At 43.6% G+C, this 24,790-nt stretch overlaps 1 protein-coding gene across 3 annotated transcripts in view; it reads right to left on the reverse strand.

Annotated features, from left to right (window-relative positions):
* Positions 1–24,790, reverse strand: part of SLC66A2 (solute carrier family 66 member 2) — a 65,738-nt gene that overhangs the window by 26,225 nt on the left and 14,723 nt on the right. The gene's annotated exons all lie outside the window — the stretch shown is intronic.

Below are 24,790 nucleotides of genomic sequence, written 5' to 3' on the forward strand. Positions count from 1 at the left end.
CAAGAACAATCATAACCTTGCTAATAGTCTTACAGAAAAACATCTTAATTATTTTAGAAACAAACCAATACATAATCACTAATTGCTCTATTTAACAGATTTTCCAAACGCAAAAGCCTATTTTGGGATGCTATACATCACCAAAACTGCATTACCAACTCCTTCCAAGAAGAAGTAAAAGAATGACTGAACTTTAAAAAAAAAACCCACTGAAAAAAATTGAAAGAAAAAAAAAAAGGTAGAGAATGGCACACCTGACCTTTCATACAGGTCATAGTTTCTCTGGCCCTTACTTGAACTGCTCAACTGTTTTGCCACATGATTGCTTCTTTTTAACCAAGGCTGAAGCTCATCTTCACTGACAAATGGGTTCAAAAATTCAGAGGGGAATAAGAATAACATACCCATCACTTCAAGGTTCGGAAATAAACTGTGACTCATTTTTCCAAGTGGCTCACTTCTCAAGGGGGCCCAAACACAGTAGTTCTGTAATAGAAGCTATATACTTCCAAAGAAAAAAATGTTGGCTGCACTGAGTACTGTGGCAGGTATACACAAAAAAGGCTTTTAGATGCTTAAAAACAAAAGGGAAGTCTCCCTTAAAAAAAGAAGTTTTAAATATAGAATAAAATCCACATGTCTGTGCAGATCAGTCCCATCACCATTCATACAGAGCAACCCACAGCAGAGGGGAGAGGCAGATGTAGCCACAATCATCTCAAGAAGATAGCTGGAGGACACCAAGCAGTGCCTTGGGCCAGGCATCTGAGGCCCAGATCTGAATAAAGTTATAAATATTATTGCAAACATTATTCACACTTGAAGAGAATTATGAATAATAAAGATGATACTGGGATTTTTTTGCCCCTCTCCCCCAGTAAACAGTTCCTTTTTTTTAAAGTGACAAAACAAGAAGTCCCACTGCACCACAATTTATTTCTATTAAATGTCTTAAAATCTGTCCAAGTTAAATCTGTGTATCTTTCTATTCCTTGAAATGGGAAGGCACCGCTTGCACAGCTCACTACCTTGCACATTTGCTAGCTCCCCATCCTACCCAGAGAGAAATTCACAATGCTAGTCTGCAACCACACTCTGTTGATGCAGTTCAACTGGTAACTCCCAGTCACTAACGTCCTGGGTTGATCTGAATTGGCATTACTGCACTGGAAGGTACTATTATTGCCCATGCCTGACCTCTTTAATCCACTCAGTGAGCTGCATTTTAAGCATGTTAATCCATTGATAGATGAGAGATTTATGTTGGAAAATCCTACTGATGCTCAGGGAAGGAGCAGCTCAGTAGGTTCTTTGTGCACTGACTGGAGAAAAGTCTACACAGCTCGAGGGTGAAGAAAGATGAGATTAAAAGACCTCCTCTGGGAGGCACATGCAATGTAAAGCAGGCAGAGATAGCATTGCAAATAACCATGGTTAGCACTAGTCATGCCAAAATGCAAGTCGTAAATTCAAGATTCTGGTGTGGCATAGATGCAAGTGACACAAAGAAGAGTCCACAGTATCAACTTTCACTTGAGGATGACACAGAGGTCCAAACAGTAACATTATTTTTAGTCAAGAAGTATTTTATACCAAGTCAACTACCATGCTATTTCCTTTTGGGAAAGTGAAGCAAAGACTTTGACATCCTAAAAATTATTTACTGTAGCTCTCAATTTCTCTTCCTAGCAGCATCTTATTTTGTGCCTTGACCTTTCTAATTCTGTACCCACATCCTGCACTATTTTCATTTATACTCATCTTTAGTTATTTGACTCAGTTCCCACTTTCTGTTTGGTTCCTTCTTGCATTTGATGTCAATTAAAAGCCTGCAATTTACATTCCCCGTCTTTGCAAGGTGGGAGAGTTTGCATTTGAGCCCTTTGTATAGCTGCACCAAGGAACCTAACTCCTTCCTTCTTATGAAAGCTACTGGTTTTGTTTTACTGTGCTCCCTCCCACTTCTTATAAACACCATCAATTCACAGCCGTGCACCCAAATTCCCTCCCATAATCAAACCCTTGACCTCCTGTATGAAAAACAGTGCTCACTAACTTATTCTAAGAGCATGCTGGACTGTCTCTGCTCCTGAGTGCCTTCCTAAACAGATGCCTGGGCAGTGAATCCTCTCTCCCCTGGCTTACAGCAGTCCTGTGCTTTGGGAGACTGCAGTGCTGTTCAGAGAACCTGCACTTTCCATCATCTAACTCTGCACCACAGTGCCTGCCCACCTGACCTGACTGCTCCCGTCACAGCCTACTTCTGCACGCAATCAAAGGAGTCCAGCCCAAGCCATCAGATGTCCAACGCTTCCCTTCACAGCACCAGAATCTAAAACCTGAGGGCTTAGATGCTGTGAAAGAGGCTGATAACGGTAACTCAGCCAACCTGGAACAGTTACAAAAGGCAGTCATGGCTGGAAATTATTTCAGGTTATTATCCATAGTCTGTTTACTGTAAAATGTACAGACAGTTCAAGGATGCAGGAGTTGGAACCTGCAACTCTGCCCTGCCGTGGGCCCTAGCCACTGAGCTACGGTGCAACAGGCTCCCTGCTCTTTTGCTTGTCTCAAGAAGCCCATGGTCTCCACTGTAAAAGGGGCTCGGCTCTGAGCAGCAGGTCAGTGCAATGCCCCTCCTCATCCCAGCCTGGCAACAGGGACTTTGCACAGCCCGAAGATGCCAACTTGCATCCCCAGGTTGCCAAGAGAAATTATTTCGGAGCTCTCACACCCTGAGTGAGTGCTCTAAGCTACACACAGGCACTGCACTCAGCAGTTACATCTTAAAATAAGTAAGTTGTGGCACATGCTCTGAAGAGGACCTGGGAGGCACCTGCCACAAGAGGTGGGGCCCGGGCAGTGGGTTCTGAGCAGGGGGCTCTTACAGTTGCCGTCCTCCAGCTGCAGCGCCAGGCACTTTCCTTCGAGCGTTATCCGTCTCCCTGGCAATCCTGATTTCAGATGCCTCATCTCAAAATAGCAGCAGGATTGCTGAGAAGCACGCTGGCTAGCACTTGAGCACCTTGCTCATTCTGGGCAGCCACCAGCCAGCAGGTGGGTTTCTCCAGTCTTCTGTTCTGAAATTCCTGCATACCCCACAAGGCACCCAGGAAATAACTGGGATGACAAGAGAAGGCAGGCTCTGCACGACTGCTACTGGGTGATCCACATCATCTACACATCCAGCTAGGCACTTTCTTCTTTCCTTCAGAAAGGAGGAAGCAAGCAGCATTACAGGCAGACAGTGAGAACTGATACATTTAGATTTTCTTTCTTCCTTTTTTAAGAAGTGATAGAAACCTGCAAAATGCTGTCTGAAGCCAGCACTTCTTTTACAGTCACTGGGACTGAAAAGGGACTTGTTATGTTCCATTCATGCTACAAAAGAGAAGAAATAAGAGCTTAGCATCACAAACTTCTAGCTCTGATCCAAACCGCTAACCTTTTGGAAAAAAAATTAAGGAATCCACCACCTTGCATTGTCTATATAAATATGCTAATATCACCATTCTCCATCTCCGTGTTCCTTCAGGCCTCTGACCCAGGAATTTCTGCATCTCTGTGTATCTGCACAGCCCTGTCACCACAGTACCTAGGCATCTCTCCATGTGCCTTTACCTTACAATATTCCCACCTACAGGCTACTGTCATCTGGCCTTCACACCGAGTAGTACCCAAACACCATCACTTCATTCTCTCTAGCACATCTAAGGTGAGAGCAAAGTATTCCAGAGGGTCTTGAACCTTCTGAAAGTACCATCCCAGCCTATACCGAACAAATTACTGTCATATAATGAAATCCATTATTTACATCCCTTGGCCCATACAGTGCCTTTCCTTGGCCACATCTAGACTGATGTCAGGGTTTCAACAGAGCCAATCTTCTTAGTATTTGACTCTCCTTAAAGCCCTGGCACAAAGTCCTTGAGTCAACAAAAAAAGTAACCAGTAGATTTTCATGTCAGTGGGGTAAAATGTCAAATCTTAACTGCAGAGAAAAAGAGTGAAAGCCTGACCCAAACAAACCTTGAAGATTCATACAAAGAACTCATGTTTTAAAAAGCTCACTGGCAGTTTTGCTGCTTGGTGGAGGACTGCTGAACACCTGAGATTAGAAGCTCAAGTCTGACAAAGCTTCCTCTACATCAACATTATCAGTCTCCCTCAGTCTTCCGTAGTTTGAAGGCAAGTACTTGCCTTGGTGCTCTTTGCCTCATTTCACGTGGTGTCACCAGCTTCTAAAGTCTCCTGTGCTGGGTCTCCGTTTTGTCACATCAGGTTCGTGTTTTTTCCCCACAATCAGGGTTATTGCTCACTCTTCTTCCTCTTTCTCAAAGAAGTTTTATGTAAAAGGGATGAAATTTTTCCAGCACTGTCCTCCCCTCGGGGATTCTCACTTATCTTCCATACTGTCCCCCAGGACAACACACCTCCCAAGCATCAGCAACTGCTCTGCCTTCCCTCTTCAGGTCCTAGGAGGTCCACTCTACTTCCTCACCAAAGGGAATTAGTAACTGCAAGGCTAAGAGATACATGTTAGTTACAACTACTTTAAAAAACAAAAAAAATCACACACAAATGCACTGGTACATATAAAAAAGTCAAGCAATCCAAACTATTTCATAATACCCTGCCTTTCCCATTAATTTGCTACTTTCCTGATTTTATGGCCTTTGGTTTAAGGTAAACCTTTGAATACCACTGAGTACAGTGGTCTGAGCAGAGATACTTAGCAATAACAGCTATATTGACCATTTGTGAACCTTAAAGAACAGCAATTAAAAAGTTACATTTAGTCTGAAAGTTTTACCTCTGTTGTTACTAACACAAGGACAAGTAAGAGTGAAAACCTAAAACAAAATATTCATAACCTGGGTACCTCCTGTGCAGCTGATACCCTTTGCTGTGCTATCCACAGTGTAATTTGTTTTCTACACAGCTTCAGTTCATGGAAGTTTCACAGTAAAGAGGGGGGGAAAAAAAAAAAATTTTAGAGAAATATGCAGTTATATAAACCCACAAAATTAGGTTGACCTTTAACTCGTCTTTGACATTTTCCATTGTCTTACAACAGGATGCAGAATTGTTTACATCCTTATGCTGCACTGTTACCAGCTCTGTCAAAATTTTAATTTGTGTGTGTTTATATATACACCTAAAAATGCTTGCACACACATACATACCTCTTCCTCACAGTATAACCGCTAACATTATAAGCATTAAAAAGAAAGCAAAATTATAAAAGGGTTTTTTCTTCTAATATAGAGGAAGTTTCAGCAAGTATGGTATCTGTGAACAAGGCTCCAGCTGTTGGGCTCAGAGGCTGCCGGTGAGTGCCAGCTGTCTGGGAAATCCACATGGAGCAGCACAGCTCAGCGCCGCCATCCTGCACGGTACTGCAGAACGGGCAAATCAACACTGGGTGAGCCAGCAGCGAACTCCTGCCCTGCTCCCCTCCAAAAAAGCTTGCAGAAGCGTACTCTGGACTGGTCTCTTCCAAAGCAAGGACGTTTCTTGGAGTCCTCTTGGAGTTCTGCAGATGCTGTCAAGGCAATCTTACAGGGGGCACACTTGCAACCCCTACTGATTGACCTTGTGCAACGTAAGCCATCCAAACTCTGTCTTCTTCGCAAGCCATTCTGAGAGAAAACACCGGGTCTGTACTCCCAGAGCAGGCCAGTGAGATTAGGAGAAGAAAAAAAGGCAGAAGCCACCACTGCAGATACACACCAATAGTGCTACTGGGGCAAGGCACTTAAGCCTAGACATACCTAAATCAATGCAGTCATAGGGATTTCCTCAGCGAAGACTGACCTCCTCAGCAACACTGCTGCTGAAAACACCTACCATGTACTGCTGCTTTGGCCTGTTCAGTGCAGAAAACTCTCGCCTCTTTCTATCCCAATGTACTGACCGTGCTCAGTCACTGTCTCCATGAGACTATCCTGGCAGCCAGCAAAAGCAGCTACCAGCTGGCCTACAAGACGACTGATGAAGAACAGCCTAGTAACTAGGTAGATGTGGGGCTAGGAAAGCCACTGGCATGAGGCAGCTGTGACCCAAAGGAATTTGTGTTACAGAAAATAAGCTATGTATTTGAAACGTGGAGTGAAAGCAGTATGAACAGCTTCAGAAACCACATGAAACAGAGAGAGCACGGACTCTGGGAGGAAGCCCTCCTCTCCAGACGCAGGGCAGGAGCAGAACGGGAAGCCCAGGGAGCACCACGGCAGAGTTCTGATGACTCCGGGCACCCAATGCCTTTGCTACAAACCCTCCTGGTTCTGCTCACCTCCTACACCAAAAGCATCAGAAGTCCCAGAGCAGGACAAGCTAAAGGAACAAATCCCCCAGCCCCTCACCTGCAGGCACAGCTCTGAAGTAAGGCCGTTGCTCCCAGCTGCGCTACTGATGGAGGCCACAGATTAGAGCCAAGCTCGCTCTTCTTCTGGCTAGATACGCCTTCCCATGCTAACTATAGAAAGAGACTTCTTTTTCTGACAGCAAGCTAAGCAAGGGTGATGAGAATGTCACAGCAAGAACGTGTAGTACCAAGTTACTATTTTTACAATCTTTTAGACAATATTTTACTCTATCCTCAGCATGGTTTATCGAAGCTAGCACCCCCAGCCCTACCATGCAGTACACAAAGGCCTCCACACAAAAGACTGAAAGGGAGTAAGTCAAGCACTGCAGAGCAGGCAGCCTTGGCTCTGAATCCTTAGAGTTATAAACTCACTATGAAAACAGTTTATTTTTAATAGTACTGAAACTTATTCTTTGAAGCTAAAGTCTCAGAAGATACCAAGAGTACTATATTAGAAACAATATGCACTTATCATACTCCTCCTCATTCAAAGACTGCAATTAAAGAGACAAATAAAAGTTCTTTGAAATATTACAAACCCAAGATGTGCATTAGCCCAGACGCAGGCTGCCTCTGATCCCACCATGCCAGGGACTACAGTGCCAGGCTGCGTGTATAACACAGCAAGTTCCCCTGAGAAACGCCAAAGGTAGCGCTCAGGTGATGCTTCACCCCCCTTTGAATTGCACATCTCCGGGGAAAATGCTGACTAGCCAGTAACTTGCCTCAAGAGAAACAATCTCTCTCTTTTTCAGCTCCCTCTGAGCTTGACATACCTGAGACCCTACCTCCTCTATTGTGAGGACACCACAAAAAGAAAGCATTTACGTGATTTTTTTCTTTTCAGATACTGCAGTCAGGCACACATACATGCACATCTAATTATGTATACAACACAAAGCTAAACACTCCTAAAAATATAAACTACTCTCCTCATTTAAGATTTTTTGTGGAAAGTTTAATCCTTGTTTCCTAGGTAACCCACCACCACTCCAGACAAATTCTAGCCCCCAAACTGGCCCTGCTAATCTAGCATCCAAACACAATAATGCCCTGTGCAACTGCCTCTTTTGCCAAAATAATGTCAGGTGGCCTTATATACATCTCTGGGCAATTGCCTCAGTTAACTACAGAATGACCTATTTTAGTATTGATAGTTGAACACTTCAAAATTGTAACAAGCCCACAGAAAATGGTAGGAAGCTTTCTGCTCTTTTTTTCCCCACTTGCCTTGCTCCTCTGCCCAGTCCCTGCTACACACACGGAAATGTCAGACTATTTTTTAATTACCTGAACTGTGTTACAAAGATGCTAATATCTCAAAATGAGTGCACAATCTACTCCATTCATCAGGCTTCCTTTCAAATGTCTATTGTAGTTAAGAATAACAGGGTAGGCTGGCAAACAAGAATCCCATTTTGAAAAAAAGAAATTGTTCTTTCTAGATTTTTGCTCTACACTGCAACAAAAGCAAGACTTTGGAACACCTCGGGAAGGATGAAGAGGAAGGGAAACAAACAGCTGGGATTTGGGAAGTAAATTCAAGATTTTAATGTCTCTGATTTGAATTAAGGACCTTCTGCCTAGGTCTTTCCATGTCCTAAAGGAGCCTCCAGCCATGAGGCTATTGCCCAGTCAGGTTAGGAAGTGTCTCCTCTCAGCATGAATTCTGCCCTTGCCAGACAGTTTTACCAGGCAAATTCATTTACATGATTTACGTATGTGTTTGTGAAGATGTGACTATTCACCAATGACAACCCTTAACCCCAACAACCAATTAGCAAATTTCTGGCCAGCAGTAGCAGAAAAAACTCAACTTACAATTTCTTATTTGCTACCATAAATATCATTTAAGCACACTGACATTTGTAAAGGTGACTATGGAATTTCATCCACTTTTAAAAAAAAAAATGTAGGTAGATGAATCTGGGAGTAATTTCAATCTCCATATGACTTTCTAGGGAAAGGGGGAGAGAAAAAAAAAAAAAAAAAAAAAGGACTTCTGGTAGCAGAAGGTTTTCCAGAACCTACATGCCTGCAGCGTTCTCTCACAATCTTTAAACCAAAACTCGCTCTGTTCACAACAAATCTGCACAAATCTAAATTACTGTATACTGCGACCAAACAGGAGGAATTTCCATACAAATGACTTCACTTGCATTAGCAGGAAGAATTTATAGGGAGGGAGACCAGTGCAGAGTTTCACTTGAGTGCCTGCAGGCTGCCTTACTGATTACAGCACTTGTAACTGGAGGAGCCAAGCCAGAGCGAGCTACCCTCAAACAGAACTACCCTTCAACCTCCCAGCTGCTCAGCTTGAACGAGAGCAATCCCCCTTTGATGTGAGCCGTGGTTACAGAAGATGCACTCCGGAACACCACAGCTGGTGAACACCTTGTGCCTGCAGTGCAATGCTCCACAGCCCATGGATCTCCAAGATCCGCAAAGAGAGGTATTAGGGTTAAGCAAGTTGATCTGTCATGAAGAGTTTGGTGGTGACCCAGGTGTGCACTCACAAATTGTTCACATTGCTCAGCAGAAGTTTAAGTCCCTCTCATCCCCCTCAAGCTACAGCACGACAACTGTTTAGCTCCCTGAAGTGTTTCTCATTAAAGCCACAAAACATGGGGGTTTTTGTTTGGTTGGTTTGTTGTTTGTTTTTTTTTTAAGATTTTACACACAAAAAAGAACAAGCCAGATCTGTGCACTTATTTGGTTCAAAACAATCCCACAAACCATTCTGTCAGTACAACTGAGGGGGCAAGAATGAGTGGAGGTGAAAAAGAAAGAGAGGATCAGGAATATCTTAGACTGCCATTGCTGCCAAATGTCGCGGCACCCAGCCACTGCTGGAGGCCAAAGACTTTGACTGTTATGCCCCCTTCATAAATATGATTAGTTTTAAAAAGCACAACAAAGAAAACTCCACACCAAAACAGGCAGAAGACAGCATGCTGGCAGCACTCGCCAGTGAGATGACTCTGCCACGACAGGGTACGGCCCCTCTCTTCCTGGCCTAGTGGCACGGCGACTTGCCCTCCATTGCCGCGTCCCTTACACATCCCATGCTCCCAGTGCTGGGGACACAGAGAAAGGTGACAGGTCAGCCATCAGCAATGAGCTGCCAAACAACAGTTCTGTCCACAAACTCATTACACTTCTGTGCTCTTCAGTGAAGAAACAGTAAATTTCTTCAAAGACTAAGCAGTTCTTTGACATCAACTGTACACAGAAATTTAATGAGGAACCTGTGGAAAAAACTATTTTAAGCCATTTCAGTATTAAGTTTGCTGTATTCCCTGAGAGCACAGTTACTTGTTCTTCTACAACCCAATCCCAACAGGGGGTGAGGAAAGGCACAAGGGAGTAAATAGTGTCTCTGAAGAGACAGTAAAAAAATTCAAGCCAAATGACATTTTCTGAAGTAACTGCTCCTGATTTTTACATGCCAAGGGATGCAAAGACAAGAAAGGTCAGCAGTGTAAAACCTTAACATAAGCAAGGAGTCATTCCAAGTTTTTTGTTTGTGTAAGCGGACAAAAAACGGTGGTGAGAGGAAGCAGAGAATTTCAAGACCAGCAACCATTTCTTTTCAAAAGCTATAAAAACTGGAGATAAGGAGAGGGGAAAAAAAGATACCTGGCAAAAACTGCACAGTTTGTGATATTTAGAAAGAACCTATCAAAAAGTCACTTTAAATAAGGAGGGGTTGGCAAAATTTTCATTACTATGACTATAAGATACACTTCAAATTTTAAAGAAAAGTGTCCACACACAAAATGCAGCAAGCTTACAAAAGCTACTGAAGTGTGTATAAAAGCCAAAGTAGTCTTTGTATTTTAGAAATGGTGGTATCGGTCCTGATTTTGGGGGGGGGGGGGGGGGGGGGGGGGGGCCGGCGGAACCTGAAATTCGTATACCTTACATGAAGAAACAGCAATGTTCTGAATATTTAAAATGTTGCATCTCCCAAGTTCTCATCAGGCTTTTGAGTTGCCGTAAGTAAGAGTAAAAAAGACAGCTTTAAGCAACTATTAAAAATAAAAAATGTTTCCCTGAAATACTCAGGATCTGTCTTGCTTTCACTAGTTTCTATGTCTCCATGGAATCATCCAGGATGAACAAGACTTGTTTTTTTAAATGTACAATGCAAGTAAAAATAAATCTGTCAGAACTGAATTCTGGGATTTGGAATGTTTCCCCTACCCATGGGAGGGAACATAGGATCCCAGTGCAATAGATGCAATGCATACTGATCACAGAGCAGAGCAAAAAGAAAGTAGGGCACAAAATAAATGCACATGAAAGGAGATGTTCATAAGTTCAGGGATAATGGTGGTATAGTTCCCTCCACAAGGAGGGAAATATGATGATTACTAGCACTCTGAGCATCTGGAGGGAGACTGCATGCACCCTGATCCTCACTGTAAATTGATGATTCACTGAAAAATTACACCTCTTCCGTGTTGATCCAACAGACGCAGGAAGCACCTTCGCGTGAACAGCTAAGCTACACTCCTTCTCCCCAACCCCACTCAGTATTATGTCATCTCCCCATATACTCAGAAACAACATATAACTCTTCTAGTAACAAGATAAAACAAAATTTAAGTTAAAAATATTTACTCAAAAATAAAACAAATTAAAATTTTAAAATGTGACTATGCACATTTCTAATGAGGCCTATGTCTGCCAGTCTATTAATATCATTTAAACCATTGAGCATCTACCATATAGCTTTAACGAGTCAAATACTAAATCTAAAGAATTACTGGCTGATGCACCGGAACCAGAGCTTAGAAAGCTTTGTCTGCTTTTGCAAGAACAATTTTTACTTTTTCAGTTTAATAAAAATCTCATTTATTCAAACAATAAGAAACTGATTGGGAGCTGAGTAACACCCACTTTGTTCCATTTCTGAATAGTGGCTGAGAATATAAATGGTCGAGATGACCAGAAAAGTAAATGAATTTTACTAAAAATCTATCTAGAAATAATACATGCTTTATTTTTTTTTAAAAAGCATGTTTCCACAGAAGACTTGGTACAAACACTGCAGTTCATTTGCATTTTTAAAATTTGAATAAGTTATTCGTTTTTCTATTTTTTCTATATTTTCTACATGAAAAATATTTTCTATAAGAAAAAATTCCACATTTCTATTTGAAATCCAATTTTAACTAAAACAGCTTGTTATAACTTACAAGTAATCTAATACATGGCTATTTAACGTATTATTAACATGACAAGAAACGTAGTTTGAACAGATCACCTTATGCTGTTGCACTGGGTCTGGCTAAGCCCCACAGCAGCCCGCTGTGCCGTGCTTGTGTGGGCAGGTGGGAAGGACAGGGTGGGCAAGGCCTTGGGAGGGGGCACAGCCGGGACAGCTGGCCCAGGAAGGGATGTCCCACGCCACATGGCACCTGCTCAAATACAAAAGCTGAGAGAGAGGAGGAGGAAGGGGGGGGCATTTGTCATTTGTGACGTTTCCTTCCGGAGCATCCGCAACGCGCGCTGAAGCCCCGCTTCTTGGGAAGCGGCCGTGCATCGCCTGCCCATGGGAAGTACGGAATAACATCTTCTGTCTCACTTCGCTTCCGCACGCACCACCTTTGCTGTTGCTTCACTAAACTGCCGCCTTCTTGACCTGCAAGGGGGAGTTTAATCTTATTTTCTCCTGCCCTACTCTGCCGAGGAGGGCCGTGATGGAGCAGCTTGGTGGGCACCTGGCATCCAGCCAAGGTCAACCCACCACAGCTGTATCATTATTAAACTGTATAGGTACCACACTTCCTTCATCAGCAACAAAACCTACTTCAGCATAATGACTGTATTGATACAGACGTCACCATGTGAACTAAGCTTGCTTTACTGAAGTAAATGAAAGACACAATGATGTATTTTATTCCCGTATCTCCTACTTGATAATTCAAATTGTTATTTGCAAAGGCAGCTCCAATCATCCTCACCAAGAAAGAGGAAACAAATCTTTTACAACATAAGACTTCCTCACCACAGCTTCAATGAACTGAAGTCTCTGGAAATCAAAGAGAGATGGCTTGGGCCTTAAAGCAGGAACAACTGTTTGTGGGACGACTCTGAAGTGAATTCAGGAACAATATGGCTTGCAAAAAAATCCTTCTGCCTTAATTCTGTCTCTTCCTCGATGCAATGTCCTGCACAACCCTCCAGCAGCCCAGGCTGCAATCTGGAACATGACTGTAAGCCAGTGCTGCTGAACGTTCTGCACTGTCACACCGCTAAATGTCTAAATAATTTGTCCCAATACCTAATGTAATCATCTGTTTGGAAATAATCTATTTAGGGTGCATGCAACAGTAAAAAAAAATAATCAAGGGGGTCAGGGAAGAGAAGCTGCCTATTTTTGAAATGTGACTGTCATCTCAGTAAGATGAGACAGAGTATCGGTACAGGAAAAAAGTTACTTTTAATACAAAGTTCAGAAGAAACAAATGTCTCCTATTGTTAGAGGTACAACAAAGGAGGGGGGTTTAGTTGTTAACTACTATACATAGGCCAAGTCTGTGCTATGGCAGCATTCCCATCAAACCACCTCCAGGCTAAATCCCAAGAAGATCTATGTCATTGTTCCCAACAATGCCCATCTCCCCACCTGAATGAATAATTCACGAACAGATTTTTTCTCTTCAGCATTTGTAAGTTGTTCTTTGGGCACCTATTATTAACTGCCAAACATCAGGAGTGACAATTTGGCATTCACCCCAGAGGGTGTTTGGTTTGGTTTTTGTTCTTCAGCATGCCTTGGGCTTGCAAATTCATAAGAAATTACTCAAAAAAATAAACATAAATAAAGGCAACCATGAACTTACTGTCCCAAAAGCAAATTACTAAGTAAAACTTAGTAAGGCAGTGGGAAGTTTTCCATGATGCAGTGCTGATCCCAGCACCACAGAGGGTAGTCCTCATCTCACCAGGCTTGGGAGATGGGAGCCCAGCCCACCAGCCTGCGGCCGGGATGGGACACAGGCCCCTTGCCTGCCTCTGGCTTCTGCGGGCAACTCGGAGGCAGGGGCAGAGCCAGACTGGAGGCCTTTCTCTTTTATGGGAAACACCGAGATTCCAGATGTTTCTCCATGCCAAGTCAGGATAAAATCACACTCTTTCAGACAATCCCAAAGACAGGGAACACAAGTATCAGAGAAGCCTCAGGGCTAGCGTGCCTGCCTCAAGCTCCCACCGGTCCCGCTCCTGCCTGCAGCCTGGCTTCCCAGGGGACCCTCAGAGTGGCTTTGCTCAGAGGATACACTCGGAATTACCTGTGCAGGAGGAACCTCCATCTCCACCTCTCACAGCCCACGCCAGGGCCACAGCGCTGCCTTACAGCCTGTATGGCCGGGCTGTTTCAGCTGCAGCCTTTACAAGGCTAAAAGCATTCGGGGGAGAGCTAAACAAGCTAAACGGGGGCAAAGGCAAAACAGAGCCAACTGCAGGCATCCTTTTTGTGAGGGCAAGAGGGGATCAAGAACATGCAGGAAAGCAGGAGCACCTACACCTCCCCCCCCCCCCCCGGCCCTGATTCACCCTCACTTAGCGTGCCCATGGGACACAGGTAGTGACCACCTAGGTTCCACTGCTCAGTCTTCCCGATTCACAGCTGGGACATAAAATGGAATTTCCTGCGTCATCTCCCAAAAGTGAACAGCCCAGGTAGACCAGCTAACTGGAGTGTAGCAAAGACCTTTCTTCTTTCTCACTTGAGGTGTCCATCTAGGGCTTGAAAACCCTTTTCCAATAAATGTATCTTTGGTGCATCACTGCTTGCAAAGCAGGAGTGGGAGCTGGGGGAAGGTGGGAATCTTTCAGTAAAATAAAACTATTCCTAATTGTTTTCAGTCAAGGATGGTCAGCATAGCACATTACAGGTTAAAAGCATGACATTTGTGTCTAAATAGATAGGGGTTTATTTTGTTTTCCCTTGGTACATCAATGAAAATGGCAAAGCACTGCTGCTTCAGTGATAAGTGCCTTTCAATATCCAGCATAAGGAAACATCTTGTTAACATGTCATTATTCATGAAAGCTTCAGAAACTTAGACATTAAACATGTTCCCTATTTCTAGCTAGTAGAAGCTATTAACTTCATATTCCCAGTGCACTTTAAAGAAGGCTAATAAAACACATAGGACATAAAATGTAGTGAAAAAAATAAATCAGGCTGAGTGCAACAATCAGGTTGTACCTTGAGCATCACCTTCACATATAGTTTGTAGAACATATTATGTCAGCTCAGACATCTTACTGTCACACCAGCCCCTTGTAAACACCATTTTAATCGGGACCAAGTGAGAGCTGGCACCCAGCATTAGACGTTGGGTCACCTCATGGTCCATTCCTCCCACTCAGTATACTACAGTGGGTATGGTATCTCAGTGGGCACATTTCCAACGGACTAAGACAAACTGTAAACAGAAACAAAAGCCCTGAGCAAACGATGCCTGCAGGGCCTCAACATACGAAATGAGCAGCGTCTGCCTTTCATAGGAGTCCGCATACAAGAGCCAGCAGCAGAAGCTGAGGGCAGCCTCTGCCCCCACCTCCTGCACAGGACATAACTCTTGATACTTTGACACTAATGATGTGTTCGTGTGTTGAACTGTTGATTCTACACCACTTACACAAATGCAAAGGTAACATTCTTTAAGAATACATGAAACCTAGAAAATGGGGATGTGCCAGGATCTATAACAAGATCCTAAAAATGTGCTGCAGCCAGAAATTTTTTCCCTAGCAAGCTGTCTAGACAATCCATTACATCTGAGCAGGCAGTGCTGGACCACAGCACTTCTTTAAGCATGCACCATGTCATCCAGTGTTACAAACCAGTTAGGGGGAAAAAAAAAAAAATGAGCTATCACTGCATCTGTACTAACAACCAAAACCACCTCAGCTTGAAAGTTTCTTATGATGTCTGTGGAACTGAGTTACTCTTTAAATGTTTCATTAATTATACCTTTTGCACTAAACTGGCAACTTAGCCATCATCTAGAAAATCTACAAAAAAATTTCTCACCTGTTTTGCTTACAGAAATTGAAAGACATCAGACAAGCAGCAAAGCATGATATCATAATCAAAGCTAGTCAACTCATTGTCACCATGGCTTTAAACTTACCTATTGACTTCTTGCATTAATAATGCCTTAATGTGCTTTCACTGGTAGTGTCTGCCCTCTGCAGTTTCTGAGCTCTACTAGCAAAGCTGAGGGAGTGAAGCAGCAGCCACAGAACAGGAAGGTATGAGTTTGGGAACCTCTAAATTGATGGATTTATGCAAGTCACAGGACACAGACGGGAAGCACCTGAGGGTCTTGAGGGTACAGGCTGATGTCTTTGCAAGGCTGCTTTATCATCTCTGAAAGGTCATGGTGATTGGGAGAGGTTCTCTATGACTGGGAATGGGAGAGAAAAAAAAAAAAATAAAATCACACCTGTCTTCAAGGAGGAGGATCAGGGGAACTACAAGCCAGTCAGCTTAACCTCATCCCTGGGACAGTTATGGAAGAAGTCCTCATGGAAGTAATTTCAAAGCACATGAAGGACAAGAAGGTGACTAGTAACAACCAGCATGGATTTACCAAAGGCAAACTGCACCTGACTGACCTGACTGCCTTCTGTTATGAGATTACTAGCTCAAAGGACAAGAGGAGAGCAGTGGATATTGTTTACGGTGCCTTTAGCAAGGCTGTTGGCAGTCTCCTACAGTATCTTTATTAGTAAAATATCAACTGATAAGCGGACAATAAAAAGGGTAGAAAATTGGCCGGATCATCAGGAGCAAAGCATTTTTCCTTTCAAAGAAAAAGCATACAATTTATGACCAGTTACAAGGCAGCACAGTGATCCACACTAAGGCCAACACTCTTCAACATCTTTTATTAGCAACCTGGATGATGGTAAGTTCATGAACAATACCAGACTAGGGTGAGTGTGTGATAAACTGAGGGACAGCACTGCTATTGAAAGGGATCTTAGCCTGGAGACGTGGGCCAACAGGAATACCATGAAATGCAGGGCTGTTGCACAGCTGGGAAGGGGTAACCACACACCACAGTAGAGGTGCAGGGGGCTGAACCACTAGAGAGCAGCTGTGCAGACAGATGAGCGGAGGGCAGCCTGGCAGACTATTTGAGCACGAGTAAGCATGTGGCCAGCAGATGGAAGTGTTTATTCCTCTCTATTCAATGTCCACAAGATGGTATGAGGAGTAACATGTTCGGGTTTGGGCTCCCAAGTACAAGACAGACATTGACCTACTGGAATGAGCCCACTGGTGGGGCCACAGAGGTTATTTAAAAACTGAGGTACATGGTGTACATGAGAAGGCAAGAGAACCAAGTTTGTCCAGCTTTAAGAGAAGGCTTCTTGCTGCCTACAGCTATCTAAAGGGAGAACGTAGAGAAGATGGAGGCAGGCTCTTCTTGAAGGCAAATGGTGGCAGGACAGGAGGTAACAGAAATGAGTTACAGCAAGGGAAATTCCAATTACATGGAAGAAAAACTTTATCATCATGAAGATGGTCAGACATTGGCACAGATGCCAGAGAGGTGGTGCAATCTCCATCTTTGGAGATAAAACTCACCCGGCCAGGGCCCTGAGCAACCTCATCTGACTGGACCTGCTCCAAGTAGAGCTGGACCAAATAACCTCAGCCACCCCTTCCAAGCCAAATTATTCTGTGACCTTGTTTAAAGAACAAATCTCACCGTTCAGATCTAGATGTGACCAAGTATACAACGGCACGTGACATGCGCGAGAAGCAGGCAACTGCAAAAGCTTCTCGCATCTACCAAAGCAAAGCAGCAGCTTTGCTGTATACATGTTCCCCGACCCACAGGATGGGCAGACAAATCGGTTATTTGGAATGTCTAAATGTTCGTTGCCGATGTTATCAAAGCACCCAGCTGTTCTTTCTCTCACCACGGAGGAAAAGATTTTTTCAAAATCTCTGTTTATTTGCTATTTTTACAGTTACCCACTCAGCCGCGGGAGCAAGCTCGGCAGCCTCTCGCGGGTTCCAGCCGACGGCCCGGCAGGCAGCTCGGAAAGCCAAGGGCACCCTCGTGTGGCTACGCGCTGCTGCGAGCAGTCCCCGCCCCAGGTACGCTGTACAGCACAAGCAAAATCCACATTTTACTCCCTCGTCTATTTCCCCCCTACACCACCAAGCGACAGTCGTGCCAGCCTGCCACCAGCAGTTCTTCCAACAGTCACCTCCTTCCTACCCGCCTCCAGCTGGGTGACACGGCGGGCTCACCCCCGCCGAAGGGCCGGGCAGGGGCACCAGCAGCCAGCCCAGCGCCGACCCAGCAGCTCAGTGCTGAAGCCCAGGGCTGAGCCCGGCCTGCCATGCCCCTTGGTGTCACTGCTCATGCCACGCTGCAGAACCACCTTCACCACCTCTCTCTTCTTCCAGTGTTAAAGGACAGTTTTCCCTCAGTTTAAGATAAAACTAGAATTTCCTGATAGCAAATACGGATTTTTTTTCTGTTCCCTGCCCACCTTTTTCTTTTCAATAAAAAGAGGCTTAGAACAACAGCTGCACTCCTCCATCCCCGCTCCCCCCGCCGCTGTGATGGCTAGGCTATGCATTCAACCCCCATTATCTTACTGCTGTCAACACAAAATGATTCACTTCTAGTGAAGTTAGGTTAGTCATGTATCTGTAACTTGTATTAATGACTGTCTTGAAGGAGAACTACAAGCCTGATAAGGGGAACCTCCTACCCCAGAAATGTCAACAGCCAGTTAATTGCAACAAAGACAAGAAGTCAGCAGAATGAGACTAACTAGTGAAGGCAAAGGCGGCAGGGGGAGAGCACGACCACCAACTCTGTTCAGGACTAAAAAAGACTCACCCCTCCACCTCCCTCCGGACATGCGCAATAAATAAAAATACACTGTAAGTTTAAATATAAGCAAGATATTCATAGACCAATAGAAAACTACCAAGCATAACTAATTACCAATGTACCCTTTAGGTAGACTTTGGAAAACACGTATGTATAACTAGACTGTGTCATTATTATTCTTCTGAGTTCTGGGCTTGCTTTGTGGAATACTACCTAGCCCCCAGCTTTTAACAAATCTGTAACAAATACCTCAGCTGTGTGTGTCAACTGGCTCCCACCTTTTGGACAACTGCCACGTGTGTCACACCGCATGGCAAAGGCAAGGTCCCCGTGCTGCAGGAGCCTCTTGCACCGCCTAACCCACCATCCCCATCCTCCGTGAGGCAGGCAGGGTGCCAGAACAGGCACGGGCCATCACATCCTACGTTCAACCTGGCTGACCATTTGAAATTATAAACACAAGCACTGTAAACTGCGTTAGAACTAAATGCATGGCCTGCTTCCCTTTTCTCGCTGAAGCCATTCAAAAGCAGTAGCAAGGCTGCTGCAAAAGGAGGGGTTGGAACACCCATAACTCCAGTCTGAACATACTGCTCTACCCCCAAATAAACGTCTTGCTGAAACCATTCTGACTCAGCAGAGTTTTTACAGGCCTCTGGCTGGCTGTTTTCCCTACTGCCTGTAAGCTGAAATCTTAAAAAGGAAGCTAAACAGTATTTCCAAAGTGTGGTAGCCCCAAAACCAGAACACTGTCTTCCAGGTTCCCAGGCCTGATCACTAGTGAGCATAGGTAACATCATCTTCTCAGCTCCCTGTTTTAGGAATACAGATGTCTTTTGTTTCCCTGCCTGTGCCGGCTCACACATTCATCAAGTGATCACAAGAAGTGTAAGCAGCATGCTCAGGAGGAGGAAAGGGGGTGTTTGGAGTGATGGAGTTTGTCGCTTCCCAAGTAACTGCTACCCATGATGGAGCCCTGCTTTCCTGGAAATGGCTGAACATTTGCTTACTGATGGGAAGTAATGCACCCCTTATTTTGCTTTGCCTGTACACACAGCTTTTGCTTCACCTATTAAACTGTCTACCTCACTCAGCCCATGAGTTTTCTTACTTTTACCCTTCTGATTCTCCTCTCATTCCACGGCAGGGGAGTGAGCGAGCGGCTGCGTGGGCTGAGCTGCCCACCAGGGCAAGCCTGCAACACAGCAACAGGTGTGCTCCTCCCTGTCACTTTACTACAACTACTGATATTATGTCTGCAGTTCATGAATAGAGCGACGCATCTGAAACCTGCTTAAGACTTGGAAGCTGTTGCCTCATACTTTATGTATCACTCATGCAGGTATTTCAGCCCCTTCCCCTCCTATTGCCAAGTTCATCCACGCCTCCCATGAAAAGAAACTGCTGGTGATCCATCACCTTTATTCCCACGCATCTCATCGCTTGCCTCTCACATCTAAACCTGCTACATGCCATGCATTTCCAGAGCAACTTGCCCACCTGGGTCCCTCATCACAGCCTCTAAGTCTATGGACAGGCTCCCCCTCCCCTCCTTGCTGCACCTCGCAGCCACGTGGCACAGCTGCCTCCGGCACAGGGCAATCAGGGAACGAAAGACAGTATCGCTCCGTGGCCAGGAATGTGCTTTCACAGAGCTCCGCGTTCCACCCTGTAACAAGCACACACGCACACAGCAAACATACTGGCCTTACCCCACCGCCTCACCGGGGGTGGGGGGCACACCTGCATTTCTGGGGGCCTCATGTTAAGGAAACTGCAGCCTACCAGAGACAGGGATCACAGCTGCAGAGAGACCTCAGCAATCATAACCTAATATTTGGGTTTCTCCCTTCCCAGCTGTCTTTTCTAAAAGGAAAATGTCCCTCTGGAATATAAAATTTAAGTAGATAAACTTATTCTTTCCTTTCATAACTTCTGAATAGCACCAGATAAACTGCAAAAAGGTATGCCCTCCTACTGGATAACTTCCAACGCTTCAACAGGACAGAAAAGGCCGCAGTACAACTTCTCACTCAAGGCCTATTAGCCTGAGGAGCTGAAGATTTACACTAAATGGAACTCAATCTTGAAAGAGAGTATCTACAGAGAAACATTACACTGGCCCCAGAAAACACTGACACAAAACCATTTTTTTCAAGCTTTCTGAAAGAAAAGTATTTTAGTGTTGGTTTTGCAATGGTTCAGGAAACATGAATTCCCCATGAAAATAAAACAACCACCTTTTTAATGAAACTATTCCCTCTGCCTGCCTGCATCTGTAGTTTTAAAAAAAAGTTATCTGTTCAGGATGCAAAAGATTTGTAAGGTCCTTAAAAAAAATTAGTAGGTGCTCTATTTGGACTGAACTATTCTGAAATGCCTGAAAACTTAAGACCTCCAGCACAGACCCATACCTAGATAAACAGATTATTTTCCAGACTTCTATTTGTTTCATCTGTAACATCAACTAAGAAGAAAACAAAATTAGGTATCCAAAAAAAACCCCAGAGATTCTACAGTTTTCATCTTAAGTATTTCCCATATAACAAACTGAAAATTGCTACCTCATCCTTAGAATCTCCATTTTCTTTTCTGTTCTGAAAAGGCCTAAATACTGACGCAGAGAAAGATGAGGGGACATAACTGTTCCCACCATACACAGAACTACAACCAAAGTGCCAATGCAGCCAGGTGCCATTTCCTTAAGCAATGTAGACCTGAATTCCTCAACAACCAGAACTCCATTAATGAACAAGAAACAAAATCTCTTTGGCATCCCAATTTCACACAGGGTTGCTGTTACAATCCCTCTTCTGCACACCCTCCCCAGAAGCTCAACAAAAGCACTCCGAAATTAGCCTAACAAACATACATCTAATCCTGGCAAGGAGGGGTCTAAACGCTTTCACGTGCGTGTGCAGTTACACACAGAGGTGGTGGCAGCCGCATCCCAGCAACAACTGTGCTTTCGCTAGGTGTCTGACTGCGCAGCAGCTGTACAGAGAACTCGGCTACTGGAGAGCATGGCGTAGAAATCACACGCTTCCAATGAAACCCAAGTGCTGCCCACAGCCGCCCAAGGGAACCGTCCCTCGGCTCTGTCCTCAGCTCGGCTCAGGATGCCGGCACCCGGACAGAGGAGTGCACCGTGCGTGCTGCTGCCAGAGCACCCATGGGAAACCACAGTGCACGCCTGCACGCCCCTGCACACCCACACAGACCCAACACTGAACAGACAGAGCCGAGAGCCCAATAAATCCTTTACGTCCTCCGTGGCACATGTAATGTATTACTGCTGTTCTGGAGTATGCCAACACCTAATTTATCATGAGCCAGCCGATGCCCTGAGTTAAGTAAAGAGTGCAGACAAAAAAAAGAGGCGAAAGTTCAAGTTATTTACCCGGCTGTCAGGCTGCCAGTGGAAACCATGTAGCAGATGACTGCACCTGCTTAATCCACTTCACTATTCTCTCTTCATTATTATGCAGATACTAACTGTGCAGTTAACTACACAGACATTTCACATTTTTTCCCACCTAAAAAAGAACTAGTTTTAAATATTTTTTTCAATGCACATTTGGTGAATTAAGTTTTTGTCGTTCACTACTACTGTTTTAAAACTTAACATTACTTGGATAACTTTTTGTTTGAGCTAAAAGCAAGGTTCGGTAATATGGCCAGTTTTAAAACCAACAGAGGTTTGCAAGCCTTCAGAGAAGGAAGAAAAACCCTTGTGATCCATCAGAATTGTCCTTCAAAATGTTTAAACATCTACCTGGAAAAAATCAAACAAGCCACATCCAGTTTGAGACTTGCCTGCCACACCAATAAGACCACTGGAAACAACTTCAAAAGATACACAGCCTCTTTGGAGCAATGCCTCCTTTAGTGTGCTGTTACTTCTGCCCCAACAATCTCCAACACTCACAGGGCTCAATATATATAGAGAGGAAACTTCTCTTTTAGTGCAACAAATTAAGGCATTTATCTAGATCTGTTCCAAAACACATCATCAGGAAAACCAAAACAAAATAGCAAACATCACTCAACCGCGGCTTTGCTCAGCCTCAGCAGTAGCCATCAAATGCTAGCAGGCATTAGGTAGAACTAGACACTTGCATTAGAAAACAAAGGGAATAAAGCATTGTTCCTTCAGAACTGGAGCTCCTTAATGCTTTCTAGTCCTTCCTTTGCCTAGAAAAAGAGGGAAATAATTTTATTTGTGTGAAATTAAGAAACCCTACACTCTGAGGCCCACCATACTGTAAATTCTATTTATTTTACTTAGGGCAGTGGAGCCACAGCAACCTTCCCCCACACCCCCAACTCCCCTCAGCACTGACTGCTCAGAAGTCACAGTCATGTGCCAGATAAAGGCTTTTTCAGATAATAAGTGGAAAAACAGTGCCATTAAGTGGTTTGTTGGATTACTGACAATAAAATATACTTAAAAGCAACCCCAGGGAGCACAGCAGGAGCTCAGTTCCTATTCAAAGGCAGGCACCAAACACATGCCTCAGTATTTATCTACCAAGTTCACCTGAAATTCATTGGTAGGCCAGCACACTTTCAGATTAACAGTTCAACAGTTCCACAACAAAACAGTGTTTATGGGTAGTCAATCTTCAATTATGAACACAATACACAGAGTGCTTACTATGTAACCAGAAAGTAATACAAATGGTTTCTGAAGCCTAAAAATACATCGAAGAACATTTTTTACACCACTAAAATGAATAGGGGAGATGAAAAAGATCAAAACTTATTAAAAAGACATTGTGAGGCATGTCAAATACTCCCCTTACCTAACTTCAAGCAGCTTCCCCAGCGCTGCAGCAGAACACAGCACTGCAGGATGCAACTCAGTTAAGTCCTCTGCAAACTGAGGTATGAGTTACACTGTGACAAAGCACCAGGCAGCCCACTCTTTAAACCGCCAGGACATACTTCTATAGCTACGTTATATACACAAACACCTCAAAACATTTCTAGTTTGTTTACACCAGTACGAATTATCACATTTCAACAGACTCACCCACCCCAGTCTTCATCTGAGCAATAGCATAAGAGTATCCTCTTTCCTAGTGGCAATTCGATTCATCCCATTTTGCTAAACAATTCCAAAGTAAACTTCAAGTTTATTAACCAAAAGTTTCAAACTTAAATAAGTTGGATTAAGAGTTATGGTGCTTTTTTCTACAAACCAAATTTTTAAGCTATGAAACTTACCAAACAAATTCCTTTTTAACCAACAAATGACAAGGAAAAAAACACTAAAATAAATACAAGGTCACATTAAGTTATTTATTTCTGTTTAACCACTTGATGCATTTTTAAATAATCCACTCATAACTAGGAGCACAGACAGCTGTTTCTAGCGCTGACACTGTAAATAAAGCATTGGTGAATACTAGTAAAAGACAACAGAAACACAGGCACAAGGAAGACACCACTTCTTAAAGCTTATTTCCATAACAACAAATTCCATTGGTTAGTGTTGCAAGCCAGTGAGAATGACTACAAACTACAATTAAAGACAAACAGAAAACCAAAACAGTTTGATACCAAGTCCGGAAAAAAATGTTTTGAAAACACAAAAGGAAAAGGTGCTTTGCAAAATACTGGTATCAGACCAAAAAAAAGGTAAATTTCTCAGAGCATGCATTTTGCCCCTACATCTGGACAGGGGAGACACAGATGAATCATTAAAAGAGAGTCTATTTAACCTTAGCAGGAATGGTCTTATGGCTTCAAGAAAGCATTCAGGTTAATATTAACTCTTTGGTAGTGTTTCTCAGAGCTAACTCCAGTTTAATTAACTGTGTCTGTTGACAAATAGAGACTCTGCTTCTGCACCAGTAATATTATTCTTTACCCTGTATTTTTTCAGTTGACCCCTTACTAACTCAAGAATTGCAAGACAGCATAGCCAGTATCAATGTGGAATTCCAAATCAGTTCAATCAAAAACAGCCTAGAAGTTGACTCTAGGGAACTTCTGTATCTCTAGTCAGTATAACTTCCTTAATGCAATGCCCCAACTAATTAAAACAGAAGTGCCATTACTTGGGTAAAACTGTCTTCCCAAACTATTAAGAATTGAAAATACTGCAAAGCTGGTTTGCACCTAGTATTTCCTCTTCCTTAGGCAAACTAAAGAACATAAACTCCAACTCTGAAACTGAAGATTGAAGCTCTCACCTTAAATGTTACTAATGCCCAAGTAACAATTTTGAGGCTGTTCTAATGAAAGACAGGGAAACAAGACAGAAAATTTCACAAGGATGCAGGCATTTTGCTTGAGTATCAAGTGTTGTGGGAAATTTTTTATCTAGCATTCTGAACACAGTGCTGAAAGATACTCCTGTATTTTTCATAGTTTCCTGCAGAATCACAGCTGGAAGAGGAGAAATATGAGTCTGAAGAGATGGATCCCTGTATCATGTATTTGCTTGTCTAGCTTGGGAAAAGAAAAAGGAAGGTATCATTGAGACACCAATGCGGTGAATTCAACTGTCTTCAGAAAACTG

The sequence above is a fragment of the Falco peregrinus genome, chromosome 3 (genome assembly GCF_023634155.1).
Source record: "Falco peregrinus isolate bFalPer1 chromosome 3, bFalPer1.pri, whole genome shotgun sequence".
Classification (NCBI taxonomy): Eukaryota; Metazoa; Chordata; class Aves; order Falconiformes; family Falconidae; genus Falco; species Falco peregrinus.